The sequence below is a fragment of the Chiloscyllium plagiosum genome, chromosome 1 (assembly GCF_004010195.1).
Source record: "Chiloscyllium plagiosum isolate BGI_BamShark_2017 chromosome 1, ASM401019v2, whole genome shotgun sequence".
NCBI lineage: Eukaryota > Metazoa > Chordata > Chondrichthyes > Orectolobiformes > Hemiscylliidae > Chiloscyllium > Chiloscyllium plagiosum.
In genome coordinates, this window is record NC_057710.1 from 41,368,104 (window position 1) to 41,386,759 (window position 18,656).

Genomic DNA, 18,656 nt, shown 5'->3' on the forward strand with positions numbered 1-18,656 from the left:
GTTGGACCAAAAGGTCTGTTTCCATGCTGTACCATCTCTATAACTCTATAATCTTTTCAACCAAAGAGTTACGAACATATGGAATAAGATGCAGAAGATCCATCAAAAAATTGTATATATTCTCAAGGGGCAAGTTGTGGTTTTTGAAGACCGTATTTTACTAAGCAACAACAGAGGGTAATTGTGACATCATTTGCAGGCTGGCGCCTTTCACCATGATGACCAGTGGGTACAGAGGCTTGGCAGCCAGCACTAAAATAGTAAACATCAGCCCATAATGACACCTGACAACTATTTCATCGGTGGCATTTGTAGCAGATGCCTATCTCTCATGGACTGGTCTGTTCAGCCATCAGCACAACTGCACTATATGAAGCTGCCCTCTCCCGAAAGGATTTTCTGCAATATCTTTTGACTTACATTGATGGAAGTGTGCTGGCAACATTTTCATGGAAATTGAAACAATGGTTGGGTTGAGTTCAAATTGGCTCTTTTCTTGTTTATTTATTCTTCTATATTCTTAAAGTAATTATTATTTTGTTCATAAATATGTTTCATATTATGTAAACAAGAAAGCCACTAAAATATTGACATGGACGTATCAGTATAAAATCATTAGAACTGATTATTCCTAATAACGAAACGATGGCACTAGTTTAGCCGAAGTGTAGAGAATAGCCTTTGGTTTAAGATAACCCTGCCAAAGTAAGATTTGGTGTATTTCGGAAGAGGAGGACAGATATGCAAAGTATAATTCCATGGTTATTGTGTCATTGTTTTGAATTTGCAGTTTGTTTATTTTACAATGTATTTATCTTAGCTGTCTAGACTTAATTTGAATCCTGTCAGTGAAATTACAAGGATGATATGAAAGCCTGTTATATAGTTCTTCAAGCTTTTTAATTAATTTTGTCATATTTTTGGAGCACTGTCAGTCATTATGGATCCTGCCCCAAGCGATGTTCCACCAAACATTTGCAAAGCCACTATTAAGATTCCAGACGATGGAGCATTCTCGTTCACGGTTGTGGAATTTAATAAAGTAAAGTTTCAATGAATAATCCATAATTCCCTTCAGTGAGGAACACATGATACAAATTGATTACATTGCTCTATGATATCAAAAGAATGAACATGATTTACCAGACACTGTGCAGGACAGCTTGACATCAACATTCTCAATTACTTTCTGAGACTTCAAAGTAGTAATAAATTGAGGTGATGATTCTGTAACCAATTCTGCCGATATTTTGGGAAACATACCTACAATTTGGAAATGAATAATGGAACAAATACAAAATAGTAAATTTCTGTTGCAATAGAATGCTAAGATTTCCAGCAATGTTGGTTCATGACTCTTCATTTGTATCTTAGCTCTACATTTACTGCTTGAATCTACAAATGTGCTTTGGTTTCATTGCAACAAAAATAATTAAAAATTCAAAAACTATACCTCAGAATGGTTGACCTTCATGACCCACAGATTTGACTATTACAATAACAAACTGAACATGAAATTGCTGGAGAGACTCAGCGGGTCTGGCAGCATCTCCAGAGAGAAAGCAGATGTAATGTTTTGAGTCCAGTGACCCTTCTTGAGAACTGCTGAGTTTCTCCAACAATTTCTGTTTTTGTTTGTTTCAGATCTCCACCATCAGCAATTCTTTGTTTTATTTGACTATGCCAATGCTGTCCTTGTCAGTCCTACATATCCAGCCTGTAGAAAATTAATCTCATCCAAAGCTCTGCTGATTATTTCTTGAATTATAACTATTTACCTGCCATGTCTATATTCTTTGTCCTAAATTTGCTCCAGGATCAGCAATGCTTCAACTTTTAATAGTTATATTGTGAGATCTTCATGGCCTTGTCTTTCCCTTGTTGTATTTCCTCATGTCATAAAGTTGGTCTTTTTACAAGGTTACTATGCCCTTGAGACTTTTTTCAGAGGGGCATAATTGGCCAAGTGCCAACTAGGCTGAGTTTGAAAGGTTTATTGGGGCCCTTTTTGTTTACCCAAAACAGATAATGTTTCCAGCCTAAAGCTTTCATATCTTAAAAAAAAACCTGGTATAATCAAAGGGATTAGCCAACCTTCATTTAGATTAGAGTTCTGAATTCAGTTCAGCAGCAGTGTGTGTAAAGAAAGGCTGCTGGTTCTCCCCCTCCTCCTGCCCTTCTGACTTCATAACCTGTAAGTGTTTTGTGCCATTTTTACTCTTTGTGCTAAGGGACTGTTTATTGGGACTGTTGCAAGTATTTTTGGAACAGCATCATTAAGCCTGTTGGGATTTTGGGCACGATAGTTATCTGGTATTCTATTTTCTGTCCTTTGTGTTTCATTCCACAATTTTATAAATAAATTCTATTTGTTTAAAACTTGGCAGTCGAACCAGCTAATTCACTCCGGGAATATCCACTATACACTTACCTAAACAAATAGCAAAGTTACGGTCTGGGCTACCTGCTTAAAAATGTTTTGAGGGGTCGGGCCTTGTCCATAACAGATTGGGGGCTCTTCGCAGGATTTAAACAGCGAGTGGTAGATATTAGTGTCTTTTACTTCGGGTGTTGATTTGGTTGGTTTAAATCCGCTCAGATAGCAATGGCTCTTTCAGTCATCAAGGAGGTTCTGGAAGTGAAAGAAGTGGGGGTCTTACAAAAGGCAAATATGACCAAGCTGTGGGAATTATTAGACAAGCTGGGGTTGAAGTTACCTCCTACGGTGAGGAAAAATGAGACGATTGCAGCAGTAGCTCAGCATTTACATTTGCTGGAAACCCCAGCAGGATCTTTAGAGATAGCTAAATTCCAATTGCAGATGAAGAAGCTTCAGTTAGAAGCAGAAATGAAACAGTTTGAGTTACGATTAAAATCAGAGGAGAAAGAAAAAGAACAAAGGCTTTAGCAGAAGTGAAAGAAAAAGAGAGAGAGTTTGAATTTCAGAAAATTATTCTTGGAAAGGAAAGTCAGCTTAAAAGGATTGAGATGAAGGCTGAAGGTAAGCTTAATGAAGAAGTAGTGAAGATTAGAGTGGTGCTGGAAAAACACAGCAGGTCAGGCAGCATTTGAGGAGCAGGAAAATCGACGTTTCGGCAAAAGCCCTTCATCAGGAATGAGGAAGTAGGGCAAACTTATGTGGAAGAGCAGAGAGTTAAATGGCAAGGTTAGCAGCTGAAGTGGCTGATGATTATGAATTGGTCCATAAAACATGGTTTGGCTTCCAGAATCAATTTCAGTCCACGAGGAATAGAAATTGGGACAAAGAGAAATCCTCATGTGGAGAGGGAAAGGTAGATCGGTGAAGATCATAAGGATAACTCATCGTAGGATACAAAGGAAACCCTTGAAGGGGATAAAGAATGTAAAAAGCTCTGGTGTTTTCAAAGAAATAAAGTAGGCCACATGAAATCACGGTGTTTGTGGTCTAGGTAAAAGACAGATGTAGGAAAACAGGACAAGTCAGGAGTTTTATAGGAATGGTAGCAGAAAGCACAGTAGAAGCTAGAAAGCTACATCAGAGGAGATTGGTTAAGAAGAAAGTGCCGGATCTGTTTAGAAAACATACCTGCAAAGGTAAAGTTTATTCACATAGGCCAAGAGTAGCAGGTAAAGAGATTATAATATTAAGGGACACAGGATCCTCTCAGTCTGTAATGCTGAAGGATGAGGAGATATGTACTCCTGAAGGACTACTCCCAGAAAAGGTACTGGTAATGGGAATTCATGAGACAATAATGAGACAAAAAGCACTCAATTACATAAAGTGAGGCTAGAGAGTCCAGAAAAGAGTGGAGAGGTTGTGGTAGAGGTACAGGACAAACTCTCAGCTCCAGGAATATAAGTTGTCCTTGCAAATAATATAGTTGATTCACGGGTAGGCGAGCCACCTACTGTGCTTGAAAAGCCAGTGGAGACTCAGGCAACTGAAGCAATGCAGGATTTTTATCCTGGAATCTTACCTGATTGTGTAGTAACAAGGTCACAGAATCACACAGTTGAAACACCAGTGAGATCAAAGGGTATAGATAAGGAAGCTGAAGTGGCCTTAGCAAAGACTTTGTTCGATCAGATAGTTGAGATAAAACAGGAGCAAATAGATAGTCTTTAGCTCTGTAAATCTCATTGCGTTACAGCAGAAATTATGAAAATTTAAAGCAGTTGTATCAAAGGCATATACAGAGAAGGAATCTGAATGGACCCCTGAATGTTATTACTTGAAAAATGACAACCACCTGATGAAGGAGCAGTGCTGTGAAAGCTAGTGCTTCCAAATAAACCTATTGGACTTTAACCTGGTGTTGTGTGATTTTTTTTAACTTTGTGTACCCCAGTTCAACACTGGTACCTCCAAATTACGACTACCTGAAAACTGATGTCTTAATGAGGAAATGGAGACCATCACACATTCAAGCAGATGAGATATGGGCAGAAATTCATCAAATTGTCTTGCCAGTGGGGTATAGAAAGGACGTGCTGCAAGTGGCACATGAGCTACCACTTGCAGGTCATTTAGGAGTGAGGAAACCACAGGCTAAAATACAAACATTTCTACTGGCTTGGACTGCACAATGATGTCGTTGAATTTTGCCATACATGTCAGGTAATTGGAAAACCACAGGCTGTAATAAAACCTGCACCTTTAATACCTATTCCAGCATTTGAGGAATCTTTTACAACGGTCTTAATTGATTGTGTAGGTCCCCTACCTCAAACAAAGAGTGGGAATTAGTATTTGTTAACAATGATGGATGTATCGACCGGACTTCCAGAGGCTGTCCCATTACGCAATATCACAGCTAAAAGGATTATAGAGGAATTACTCAAATTGTTTACTAGATACGGACTACCAATAGAGATCCAACCAATCCAAGAGTCAGCTCAAGTGTCAAATTTCACATCCAAACTTTTGAAGGAAGATAAGGACAGCTTAGGAATAAAACAATTCAAATCAACTGCACACGCTCCAGAATCGCAGGGAGCGCTAGAAAGGTGACATCAAACACTAAAGATCAACATTGTGATACTCGTTGAAGGAGGGAGTCGATAACCTTTGGAAACTCCTGAGTTTCTCCAATGCTGGCCTCTTCAAATCCCCCAATTTCTATTGCTCCTGTACTTTTGGTTAAACCAACAGCTCTCTAACCGTAATCATTCCCTAAGCTTCTCTATCACTTCACCTCTCTATTTTCATTGCTGCCGCCCTCCTCTTTGCCTTTTCAAAGAGGTTTCTGCAGTATTTCTCAGCTCTGATCAAATGGTTGAAATATTGATATTTTCTTTCTTTTATTATTTTAGAATTTTATTTACTCTTAAAATTTCATGTACCTCTTCCTTTTTTTTATAGTTGAAATGGATAGATACATAGGAATAGTTTCCCCAAGCCACTCGTCATCCTGAACTGGAAAACTATTACCATTTCTTTATGATGATTAAGTCAAATTACTGGAACTCCCTCCCTAATGGCATTGTGGACAAATAGACTGCAGTGATTCAAGAAGGCAGCTTACTCAAGGGCAACTAAAGATGGACAATAAGTGCTGGTCCGGCTAGTGAAACCAACATCCTATGAATGAATAAATAAAATGGAATTTTTTGCATATATCTTGGCATTCACAATCAAAAACATTTACTTTCTTCCATAAATCTTTATTATCCAGGTTTCTAAGGAATGCAAGAAAGTGGATCGAATCTTATGTGTTTCTTCCTTGTTTAATACATGAGTGTTTTAATATTAATACATCTTTCATTTTCACAAAATTACTTCAGGTTATCTCTATCATTCAAAGGTCTGAATCACACCGGTCAACTTTCGTCATAAATAGACACAGTTATTCACTTGGTGAAAGTGAGGACTTGCAGATGCTGAAATTTAAGTCAAGATTAGAGTGGTGCTGGAAAAGCACAGCAGGTCAGGCAACATCCGAGGAACGGGAAAATCGATGTTTAGGGCAGGCACGCATCATCAGGAATGAAGCTGGAAGCCTCAGGGATGGAGAGATAAATGGGAGGAGATGGGGCTGGGGAGAGGTAGTTAAGAGTGCAATAGGTGGATGGAGGAAGGGGTAAAGTGATAGGTCGGAGAGAGGGTGGAGTCGATAGGTGGGAAGGAAGATTGACAGGTGGGACAGGTCATGAGAATGGTGCTGAGCTATAAGGTTGGAACTGGGGTAAAGTGGGGGGACAGGAGATACACAAGAATGATCGCAGGAATGAAAAGCTTAACATTTAAGGAACGTTTGAGGACTCTGGGACTATACTGGATGAAGTTTACAAGGGAAGGGGATTCTGATTGAAACTTGCAGAATACTGAATGGCCTGGACAGAGTGGCCTTTGGGAAGATGTTTCCATTAGCAGGAGAGACTAGCCTTAGAGCAAAATGAAGACCCTTTAGAATGGAGATGAGGAGAAACTGCTTCAGCCAGAAACTGGTGAATCTGTGGAATTCATTGCCATGGAAGGCTGTGGAGGCCAGGTCAATGAATATATTTAAAACAGAGACAGACAAGTTCTTGATTGCTAAGGAGATCAAAGTTTACGGGAGGAAAGCAGGAGAATGGGGTTGAGCAGACTCAATGGGCTAAATGGCCTATTTTCTGCTTCTATGTCTTATGGTCTAATCAGAGAGAATATTGGTTAAAGGGACAATAAATGGTAAAAACAAAAGGGAAAAATTGCTCTTGAATTAAATGCACATAGTTCTTGGGCCAAAATAAATGAATTAGCATCCTAAGTAATGGATGGGTATGATTTTCTGGCCATTACAGTATCATCGAATCGTACAGCTGTACAGCATGGTAACAGACCCTTCAGTCCAAGTCATCCATGCTGACCAGATATCCTAAATTAATTTAGTCCCACTTGCCAGCATTTGGCCAAAATCCCTCTCAACCCTTCCTATTCGTATACCCATCCAGATGCCTTTTAAATGTTGTAATTGTACCAATCTCCACCACTTCCTCTGGCAGCTCATTCCATGCATGCATCAGGCTATGCATGAGAAAGTTGCCCCTTGGGTCCCTTTTAAATCTTGCCCCTCTCGCTTCAAACCTATGTCGTCTAGTTTTGGACTACCCCACCCTGGGGAAAAGACCCCATCCATGCCGCTCATGATTTTATAACCCTCTGTCAGGTCACCCCTCAGCCTCCGATGCTCCAGGGGAAATAGCCCCAGCCTGTTCAGTTTCTCCCTATAGCTCAAACTCTGCAACACTCACAACATTCTTGTAAATCTTTTCTGAACTTCTTCAAGTTTCACAACTTCCCCACTATAGCCTTCCTAACTACCAACTCAACTTGCAAGTCTACCTGAAGAGAAATCTGGAAGGGGCTTCCAAGTCTCTTTGCACTTCAGATTTCTGAATTTTCTCCCCATTTAGAAAATAGTCCATGCCTCTATTCTTCACACTTTCCCACATTTTATTTCATCAGCACTTCTTTGCCCACTCTCCTAACCTGTCTAAATACTTGAAAGGGCTCTTGAAAGGAAACCCTCAATCAGCCTTATTCCTGATGAAGGGCTCTTGACTGAAACGTCGATTTGCCTGCTCCTCAGATGCTACCTGACCTACTATGCCTTTCCAGCATCTCACTCTCAACTCTAAATCCTTCTGCAGACTCCTCACCTCCTCAATACTACCTGCCCCTCCACCTATCTTTGTAACATCTGCTAAATTAGCCAGAATGCCTTCAGTTCCTTCATCCAGATCATTGATGTATAAAGTGAAAAGTTGTGGTCCCAACACTGACCCTTGTGGAACACCATTAGTCACTGGCTTCCATCCTGAAAAGGACCCTTTTATTCTCACTCTCTTGCTAGACAGCCAATCATCTATCCATGCTCAGACCTTGCCTCTAACACCACAGGCCTTTATCTTACTCAGCAGCACCTTATCAAAAGCTTTCTGGAAGTCCAGACAGATAACATCCATTGGCTCTCCTTGGTCTAACCTGCTTGTTACCTCCTCTAGCTCTAACATTCGTCAGGCATGACCTCCCCTTGATGAAACCATGCTGACTTTGCCCTATTTTATCATTTACCTCCAAGTATTCAGAAATCTCATCCTTCACAATGGACTCCAAAATCTTACCAACAACTCAGGTCAGGCAAATCAGCATATAATTTCCCATCTTTTGCCTTACTCCCTTCTTAAGCAGGAGAATTACAGTAGCGATTTTCCAGTTCTCTGGGACCCTCCCTGACTCCAGTAATTCCTGAAAGATCACCACTAAAGCCTCCATTATCTCTTCAGCTCTCTCCTTCAGAAATTTTTGTTTTGGTGCACAGATCTCCATAATCCATGTGCGGCAGTGACTTTCAAAACCAGAAGTCAATGCTTCAACAAGCCAATTGCACTGATCACCTTGTGCAGCACCTTGTAGGAACCTCCGGGCCACTGCATTGTTTTTGAGCGAACATGGCCTTGGCCTTATTTGTTTTTTTCATATTTGTATACACTATCTCTTCCTTCTGGGTATCAATGCCTAAGTAGCTGTCTTGCAATGGTGCTATATCATTTTGCTTTCTCAGCACATATAATCCTCTTCAGAACATCCCAATTTAGTTGAACCTCTGCTTTTCACCCTGAGTCATTCAATTTTCTAGGATGCTGGTCCCAGTTCAAGTGAAATCCATCCTGTGCCAATGCCCCATGAACTGAAACCCATTCCTTCCTCCCCACCTTTGAGCTGTTTGACTTTACTTATCTTATACCATTTTACCCCGGGCTCACGTAGTAATCCTTTGAGGTTCTGTATTTCAGTTTCAGTCCGCCTGTTAACATTCATTCAAGCCTTATCAATGTCATTGGTACCAATGTGGATGCTAACAACTGGTTCCTCCCATCCACTCCAAGTTTCACTCCAGCACTAAGGAGACATCCTTAATCATGGCAAAATACTGCAGATGCTAGAAATTTGACACAAAGAGAATGCAGTAGAAACTCAACAGGCCTGGCAACATTGATGGAGAGAGTTAACATTTCCATTCTGGTATGATGCTATCTCAGAAAGCAGCTCTTTCATTGGACTCTTCTTAAGGGCATATCCTTAAGCCGGGCACTGGGCAGGCAAACAAAATTCTGCAAGAATCAAACTGATTGCCGCAAAGAACAGAATATATCCCTAATTAAACTGTCCTCTGGCAATTGCCAGTCAATTGTATGGCACTAATGTCACTTGACTGGCAATTGCCAGTCAATTGTATGGCACTAATGTCACTTGACACTTACAAGACAAAGACTGAATGTTGTTCAGATCTAGCTGCATGCAGGCGTGACAGATTTTCAGTATGAGTTGTTGTGAATGGTGTTGAACATCATGCAATCAGTAGCAAACATCCCCACCTCTGACTTCATTATGAAGACGGGATCATTGATGAAGTTGCTGAAGATAGTTGGCCAAGGACACTACCCTGAGGAACTGCTGTGGTGACATTCTGACTCTGAGGTGATTGGCCTCCACCAACTTCAACTGTTTTTCTTTGAATGAGGTATGACTCCAACCATTGGAGAGTTTTCTTGCTAATTTCCATTCACTTTATTGAGGCTTGTTGATGCTGCATTTGATCAAGGACAGCCACTCTGGCCTCGTTACTGGAAAGCAGATCTTTTGATGGACCAAGAATGTAATGATATCTGGAACCAATTGGCATGGGCAGCATCAAAACTGATCATTGGTAAGATGCCTACTGGTGGGTAAGTGCCATTTGACAGTACTATCAATGACAACTTTCCTCACTTAGCTAATATTTAGATTGTAGAACTGTAGTTGGTTGATTGTAATTTATAAAGTTTAGCAATTTGCTCCTGCTTATTCATAGCACAAATGAAGAGTGGTTATTGGCGGAGCATTGATAACAATTATGCTTTTCAAAACCCCAGCATTAAAGCCAGTCTTCAGGACACAGTGTGATGACACTCAATTGTCCTGCATAGGTAATCTTGCTCTCATATCAGTACAAAATCTGTGGTACATCTTTGGTGTAAATTTATTAAAACCAATTAATTCATATTTTCGATTGAGATAAGTTTTGTTCACATTATCAATTTAAGCCCTTTTTCAACTATGCAGCCCTAATGTACTAAGCCTAATGCTGTAAGTATGGATGCTGTATAAGTGACAATCATTTCCACAGACATTATACAGCAAACATTCTAAAAAATGTGAGGACAATTGCTAAACAGTCTGCTGACTGGTATAGGTACATATGATCATTCAAAGGCCCATAATAGAACACATGGCTACTTCAAGATCATCTCAGGAGACACACTAAGAACAGAGAATCTCTTATGAATGCTCACACACTAACACCTTGAACTCTACTACATAACAGGCTAAAATGTTTGCAAGAGGATCATTTGGAGCAAGACACAATAAAACACCTATTTCTGCTGCCATTCAAATAGTTGGAAATGCTGAAGCGAAGCTGAGAAGCAAGCACTTGTCTGCAGAGATCATGTATGAAGCTGCAACATAGTCAATACTGCCTTCAACTCCTCCCCCTTTTGACATTTAAACTTAAAGATGGGATGGAACCAGACTGGACCAGCTAATGTGGCAGACGTAGTTGTCTGACCATATTATGACCAGCACAAGTTAATTCTGAGATTCCTTGATACCAATCAGCCATTTCATTTACTGTTTTCAATGAGAAACACTAAAATTGGTAACTAAAACTTATATAAAATTCATCAGCTGAAAGAAATCATCTTCCTGCTCTGTTAAACTCTTGGAAAGACCTGCATTACAGTCAATTTCACTGCGATGTTTTTAATCACAATTTAACTGTTTTTGTCATAATGGAAACAGTTCTTCTGTGGCTTGATCAATAAAAATGTCATCCTATCCTTATTCAGTCTGCACACCACATGATCCTGACCTCAGGGATCTCACCCAAGTCCCCATTCCTTGAAAACTCTTGCCCATGACTTAATATCCTATGACATCGTTCCACTCTACTATAATCCTTTTCAACCTTTTATCTTATTTACACGTTTAATTCTGACTTTGGTTCTTGTGCACATTAATTGTACGGCCTCAGACTGAAAGGTGTAATTGATCAAGCCCTGCAATTGTTGAAGGTTGTTTCTTTATCAGTGAAATGGCAAATTGTGACAGTTGCTAGTGTGATGATACTGTGGCATTGAGGTGTGTTTTGTCCTTTTTTTTGAGAGAGAGATTGGGGGACAGGTGCCAAGAAGTCTATGAGAGGATAAACAACTTGTGAAGCCTTGTTTTTTTTTAAAGTTGGAACAATAGAAGCAGCCTGAGTGGGTGTGGTCAAGCTCTCGCAGATGCAGGACCTTTAGTTTGCTTGCGGCAGTTGTTATTGGGGTTTCAGCAGGATTAGAAGGCAGTGAATCTCTCCTGCTGTTACAGACTGTTATACTTGCTCTCTCTGAATTGTCTTTTGATGTTCATTCCTCCTAGATCATTCTCGAATCCATTTCTGAATTTCCCTCCAAGAGTATGTTTATGGGATGTTAATGCATTGGTACAGTTAATTAGTAATAGTTACTGTGTCCATCATTCTGTTAAGTTTTCCAAAGTAATTAAGTTATTCCGCATTCTCCTTTCTTTTGTTGTATTCTGACTGTGGTGCTTGAATAAATTCTGTTTTGCTTAATGCAGAGTGGTTTGACCAATCTGAAAAACAGCATCTGACAGCTACCTTTAAAATGAGAAAAATTTAGGGTCAAGGCTACCTTCTTAATATATTTTTAGGGGGTCTGGTCTGGTTCACAACACTGGCAATCTGAAATACAACAGAAAATTACTCAGCAGGACAGGAAGTTTCTGTGGAGAGAAAAACCTGGCTGATGCTTCAAGCCTGTGACCTTTTGTTCAAACTGAAATATAACACAGATGTAACAGATTTTGATCAAGTGTAGGAGCCATAAAAGAGGGAAGGGGAAAGAAAAGAAAATAATTTCCAACTAAAATTCACAGACTTGAAACATTCACACTTCTTCTTTCCAGAGATGGTGCCAGCTGAGTATCTTTAGCATTTTGGCTTCACAAATCATCGCATTAATAACTGGGTGTTTAACAAAACCTCAAGTATGAAACTGGTCTTCAATTAATGACTTCAATTAATAGTATAATTACTGACATGTGTCCTGCCACAGGTAACTTTTGTTTCATATCTGATTGAAATCTGCGGTGTAAGTTGGGTGTGAATTTAACATGACTAATGCACTTCACCTTTTGGATTGAGACTCATTTATATCAGTTTTGTTTCAACTAGTATAACTGCATTGTGATTTTTAAGAGATCCCTGAGCAGTCTTGCTTGTTCAACTATTATGTTTTTGTCAGATCATTTTTAGCTCAAGCTTCAAGTTTAACTGAAAGGAGTCCAGATAGCAGAATAATATTGGCCTCTCGATCTATGCTGGACAAGTTGCATCTTGAATGGTATAGATAATGCAATGGCACAAAATATGTACAGTATGCATGCAAATCAGTAATATGTAGCTCCTGATGAGTTTCTTTATGCTTATCAGTATGTAATAAGTTTTTTTAAAAGCAATTTATTGACTGGTAGCTTATTCTAAATGTTGTGTGATTGAGCATTTGCAGAAAAGTACAGAATTGTTGCAGAGCAGAAGGAGGCCATTCAACCCATTGTATCTGTATCAACTCTCTGAATGAGTATTTTGAATTAGTGCTATTCTCCTACCTTTTGCCCATTTAAATAATAATCCAATGCCCTTGAGAATACTTCAATTGAACCAGGCTTGAGCATATTTACAATCGAGAGTGTGGTGTGGAAAAGCACAGCAGGTCAGGCACTATCCGAGGAGCAGGAAAATTGATGTTTCGGGCAAAAGCACTTAATCAGGAATGAGGCTGGGAACCCCGGGGTGGAGAGATAAATGGGAAGAGGTGGGTGGTGAGGCTAGGGGGAAGATAGCTGAGAGCTGAGAGATAGGTGGATGGAGGTGGGGGGTAATGGCGATAGGTCAGAGGGGAGGGTGGAGCGGATAGGTGGGAAGGGAGATTGGCAGGTAGGACAGGTCATGGGGACAGTGCTGAGCTGTGAGGTTTGGAACTGGGGTAAGGTGGGTGGAGGGGAAATGAGGAAACTGGTGAAGTCCACATTGATGCCATGGGGTTGGAGGGTCCTGAGGCGGAAGATGAGGTGTTCTTCCTCCAGGTATTGGGTGGTAAGGAAGTGGCAATGGAGGAGGCCCAGGACCTGCATGTCCTCGGCAGAGTGGGAGGGGGAGTTGAAGTGTTTGGCCATGGGGCGGTGAGGTTGGTTGGTGATGTCCCGGAGATATTCACTGAAGTGCTCTGCGAGTAGGCATCCTGTCTCCCCAATGCAGAGGAGACCACATCGGGAGCAACGGATGCAGTAAATGATGCGTGGAAGTGCAGGTGAAATTTTGATGGATGTGGAAGGCTCCTTTGGGGCCTTGGACAGAGGTGAGGGGGGAGATGTGGGTGCAGGCTTTGCAATTTCTGCAGTGGCAGGGGATGGTGCCGGGAGGGCAGGGTAGGTTGTTGGGGAGCGTGGACCTGACAAGGTAGTCGTGGAGGGAACGGTCTTTACAGAAAGCGGATAGGGGTGAGGAGGGAAATATATCTCTGGTGGTGAAGTCTGTTTGTAGGTGGTTGAAATGGCGGATGATGATGCGATGTATACGGAGGTTGGTGTGTGGAAAGTGAGTACCGGGGGGTTCTGTCCTAGTTGTGGTTGGAGGGGTGGGGTTTAAGGGTGGAGGTGCAAGAAGTGGATGAGATACACTGGAGGGTAACATCAACCACATGGGAGGGAAATTGCAGTCTTTAAAGAAGGAGGCCATCTGGTATGTTCTGGAGTTGAACTGGTCTTAAGCTAAAAAAGCTAAAAGGTCTTAAAATTGATAAATCTCCTGGCCCTGATGGGTTACATCCTAGAGTTCTGAGGGAGGTGGCTGAGGAAATAGCGGAGGCGTTGGTTGAGATCTTTCAAAAGTCACTGGAGTCAGGAAAAGTCCCGGATGATTGGAAGATCGCTGTTGTAACCCCCTTGTTCAAGAAAGGATCAAGGCAAAAGATGGAAAATTATAGGCCAATTAGCCTAACCTCGGTTGTTGGTAAAATTCTAGAATCCATCATTAAGGATGAGGTTTCTAAATTCTTGGAAGAGCAGGGGTTGGATTAGAACAAGTCAACATGGATTTAGTAAGGGGAGGTCATGCCTGACAAACCTGTTGGAATTCTTTGAAGAGGTGACAAGTAGGTCGGACCAGGGAAACCCAGTGGATGTGGTCTACCTAGACTTCCAAAAGGCCTTTGATCAGGTACCACACGGGAGGCTGCTGAGCAAGGTGAGGGCCCATGGTGTTCGAGGTGAGCTACTGGTATGGATTGAGGATTGGCTGTCTGACAGAAGGCAGAGAGTTTGGATAAAAGGTTCTTTTTCGGAATGGCAGCCGGTGACAAGCGGTGTCCCGTAGGGTTCAGTATTGGGGCCGCAGCTGTTCACATTATATATTAATGATCTGGATGAAGGGACTGGGGGCATTCTAGCAAAGCTTGCCCATGATACAAAGTTAGGTGGACAGGCAGGTAGTACTGAGGAAGTGGGGAGGCTGCAGAAGGATCTAGACAGTTTGGAGGAGTGGTCCAGGAAATGGCTGATGGAATTCAATGTGAGCAAATGCGAGGTCTTTCACTATGGAAAAAAGAATAGAAGCATGGATTACTTTCTAAACGGTGAGAAAATTCGTAAAGCCAAAGTAGAGAGGGATCTGGGAGTGCTAGTTGAGGATTCTCTAAAGGTAAACATGCAGGTTGAGTCCGTGATTAAGAAAGCGAATGCAATGTTGTCAATTATCTCAAGAGGGTTGGAATATAAAAGCACTGTTGTGCTACTGAGACTTTATAAAGCTCTGGTTAGGCCCCATTTGGAGTACTGTGTCTAGTTTTGGTCCCCACACCTCAGGAAGGACATACTGGCCCTGGAGCGTGTCCAGCAGAGATTCACACGGATGATCCCTGGAATGGTTGGTCTAAGATATGAGGAACGGCTGAGGATACTGGGATTATATTAATTGGAGTTTAGAAGATTAAGGGGAGATCTAATAGAAACTTACAAGATAATACATGGCTTGGAGAGGGTGGACGCCAGGAAATTGTTTCCATTAGGCGAGGAGACTAGGACCCGTGGACACAGCCTTAGAATTAGAGGGGGTAAATTCAGAACAGAAATGCGGAGACATTTCTTCAGCCAGAGAGTGGTGGGCCTGTGGAATTCATTGCCACAGAGTGCAGTAGAGGCTGGGACGCTAAATTTCAAGGCAGAAATTGATAAATTCTTGATGTCACAAGGAATTAAGGGCTACGGGGAGAATGCGGATGAGTGGAGTTGAAATGCCCATCAGCCATGATTGAATGGCGGAGTGGACTCGATAGGCCGAATGGCCTTACTTCCTCTCCTATGTCTTATGGTCCTTCTGGGAGCAGATGCAGCAGAGGTGAGGAATTGGTAATAAGGGATAGCATTTTTGCAGGGGGCAGGGAGGGAGGAGGTGTAATCCAGGTAGCTATGAGAGTTGGTGGGTTTGTAGACAATGTCAGTGTTGAGTCGGTCATCGTTGATTGGGATGGAGAAGTCCAGGAAGGGGAGGGAGGTGTCTGAGATGGTCCAGGTGAATTTAAGGTCGAGGTGGAATGTGTTGGTGAAATTGATGAACTGCTCAACCTCGTCGTGGGAGCATGAAATAGTGACGATGTAGTCGTCAATTCTGCAGAGGAAAAAGTGGGGAATGGTGCTGGTATAACAAGAAAGATGGACTGTTTCAAGTACCTTTTTTGTCTGGAGGATGTGGGAGGATTTAAAGGAGAAATTGTTGAGAGTGAGGACCAGTTCAGCCAAATGAATTGGAGTGTCAGTAGAAGGGTACTGGTGGGGACAATGGGTGAGGAAGAAATGGAGAGCTTGGAGGCCCTGGTCATGGCAGATGGAGGTGTAGAGAGATTGGTCGTCTACGTTGAAGATGTGGTGTTGGGGCCAGGGAAGTGGAAAGTTTGGATGTTGTTCCAAAAGTATGTAGGAAGTTCCTGGACCGGGGGGATAGGACAGTATGTGGAGATGAATTTGGTGGGGTAGGAGCAGGCTGAGACAGTGGGATGGCCAGGGAAGTCAGGCTTGTGGATCTTGGGTAGGAAATAGAACTGGGTGGTGTGGGGTTCTCGAATTATGAGGTTGGAGGCTGTGGGTAAGAGATCCCCTGAGGAGATGAGGTTGTGTTTGGTCTGGGAGATGATGGTTTGGCGATGGTAGGTGAGGTCATGGTCGAGGGGACAGTAGGAGGAGGTGTCTTCGAGTTGGCGCCTGGCTTCAGCAATGTAGAGGTCAGTGCACCAAACCATCACTGCATCCCCCCCCCCCCCCCCCCCCCCCTGCCCACCATGTGCGCTGGTTTGATGTTGAGGTTGGGATTGGAGCAGAGAGAGTGATGGGCTGTGCATTGTGAGGGTGAGAGGTTGGAGGGGGTGAAGTCTGCCATTCTAGTTTTATTACTCCGTAGGAGAAAGTGAGGACTACAGATTCTAGAGATCAGAGTCGAGAGTATGATGCTGGAAAAGCACAACATCCGAGCAGCAGGAGAATCGACATTTCGAGCAAAAACCCTTCATCAGCCTTCAGCAGGCACAAGGGGTCGAACGGGCTCCTCCTACTCCTGGTTTCTGTTTCTATGATGTGATGCCAGAGTACACAAACTTATGGGCCAAATGCTGGAAATGGGATTAAAATAGATAAATGATTTTTTTTTGAGAGCTGCAGATGGATGAGACCTCTATGATACGCATACTGAAACCACCTTGATAGAGTTTATTTAAAACTTTAAAATCGTAAAATGATCTGAAAAGTAAATGTTAGTAACCCTGATATTTCTACAATACATTTCAAGCTTTGCAATCACAGCCCACGTCTAACCCCTCCAGAGAAGTTTTCTCTCCCTACCCTGAAATCACAAGATAAAACCAGCCTGACGGGAATCCAATATTTTATACATTACAATATCTGCCAAATCCAAACAATCTACATATCGACAAAAATACGGCGCGATTTGTAGATCATACAATGAATGTTATTCTATCATGGGTTTAAACAGACATTGGGTTAGATGTGTAACATTAAAGATATTGAAAAGCCCAGTTGCCGGCAAACTACCAGCCCCCTGCCGGAAAAAAGTGACCAGCGGCTCTGTACATACCTTATTTATATGTTACTTAACATTGAAAGCGATGAAAAGGAAGATAACCGGCCGTGTTTGATCTCACACTGATTTACTGAAGTCCATTTGATCTATTTTTGTATCTTACATCCTCGAACCTGTAATGGAGACTGTGCACACGCGCTCTGGGAATGATCATATAGAGGCACAGGAACACTGGAAAACCGGGGCAAAGTCAAGCGGGTAGGGAGAAGGAGCAAGTTTCAGGTTCCACCACCTTTCCCCTGCACTCCACCCCCGCCACCTTTCAGGTCCAGAATCGAAGATGCCTTTATAAGTTCGATCGAGCTATGTCTAATGATTATTACTATTCTCTCTGAAGTAAAGCCAATAAGAAGGAAATCTGAAGAAGGGTCACTGGAGCCGAAGCCTTGACATTACTTTGTTTTTGTAAAAACAGTGACTGCAGATGCTGGAAACCAGATTCTGGATAGTGGTGCTGGAGGAGCACAGCAGTTCAGGCAGCATCCGAGGAGCAGCAAAATCGACGTTTCGGGCAAAAGCCCTTTGCTTTGTCTCCACAGACCTGTCAGTTTCTCTGTTTTTCTTACTCTTCTCAGGTCGCGCTCTTCCCAGTCTATCGGAGGAACCATGATGTGGAGGAACCGGTGGTGCACTGGGGATTTTTAACTCTATCGGAGTAGTCACCTCTCAAGCACTCTAATTGCGAAGTAAGGAGATTGTCAATAGCCGACCTTACCATTAATTCTTCCTTTGCTTCAGAAAGGTCTTTTTCATATAGCGTCTCTCCAAATGGATGGGTGTCAATCATCTGGTGACCACTTTATGGAATGGAGTGGACCTCGATATTTGGTGCCAAAACACAAATGTGTTCTTTGGTGTAGCCCACATTACAAACACTTGGAGATTTCACAGCCTCGAACTGTGTGGTTAAAAGAGTCCATACTCTATTTGACAGAACAGGCTATATTTAGACAAGCAATGAGGTCAAAATCTCTCACAGAGTCATACAGCCTGTACAATACAGAAACAGACCCTTCAGTCCAACTCATCCATGCCAACCAGATATCCGAAATTAATCTAGTGCCATTTGCCAGCACTTGTCCCATATTCCTTTAAACCCTTCCTATTCATATACCCATCCAGATGCCTTTTTAAAAGTTGTAATTGTACTAGCCTCCACCACTTCCTCTGGCAGCTCATTTTATACAAGCATCACCCTCAGCATGAGAAAGTTACCCCTTAGGTCCCTTTTAAATCTTTCCCTTCTCACCTTAAACCTATGCCCTCTAGTTCTGGACTCCCCTACCTTAGTTAAAACAAAACTTGACTATTCACCCTATCCATGCCCCTCATGATTTTATAAATCTCTATAAGGTCACCCCTCAACCTCCCACACTGCAGAGCAAACAACCCCAGCCCATTCAGCCTCTCCCTATAGCTCAAACCCTCCAATCTCAG

The 18,656-nt window shown here is 42.1% G+C and overlaps 1 protein-coding gene and 1 long non-coding RNA gene across 3 annotated transcripts in view; one reads left to right on the forward strand and one right to left on the reverse strand.

Annotated features, from left to right (window-relative positions):
• The window catches only part of LOC122541941, a 35,933-nt gene extending 18,573 nt beyond the window's left edge, over nt 1–17,360 (reverse strand). The window contains exons 1-2 of the long non-coding RNA XR_006309727.1: nt 17,214–17,360; nt 1,144–1,263 (exon numbers count right to left, since the gene is read on the reverse strand). This is a non-coding gene — a long non-coding RNA (uncharacterized LOC122541941). The remainder of the gene's footprint in view (nt 1–1,143; nt 1,264–17,213) is intronic.
• The window catches only part of malt1 (MALT paracaspase 1), a 136,264-nt gene that overhangs the window by 19,316 nt on the left and 98,292 nt on the right, over nt 1–18,656 (forward strand). The window contains exon 1 of one of the 2 annotated variants that reach the window (XM_043678783.1): nt 17,765–17,905. The exons of the other annotated variant lie outside the window; for it this stretch is intronic. The gene's annotated coding sequence lies outside the window, so the exon portion shown is untranslated. Of the gene's footprint in view, nt 1–17,764; nt 17,906–18,656 lie in introns of those variants that run through there. 2 annotated transcript variants of the gene reach the window in all.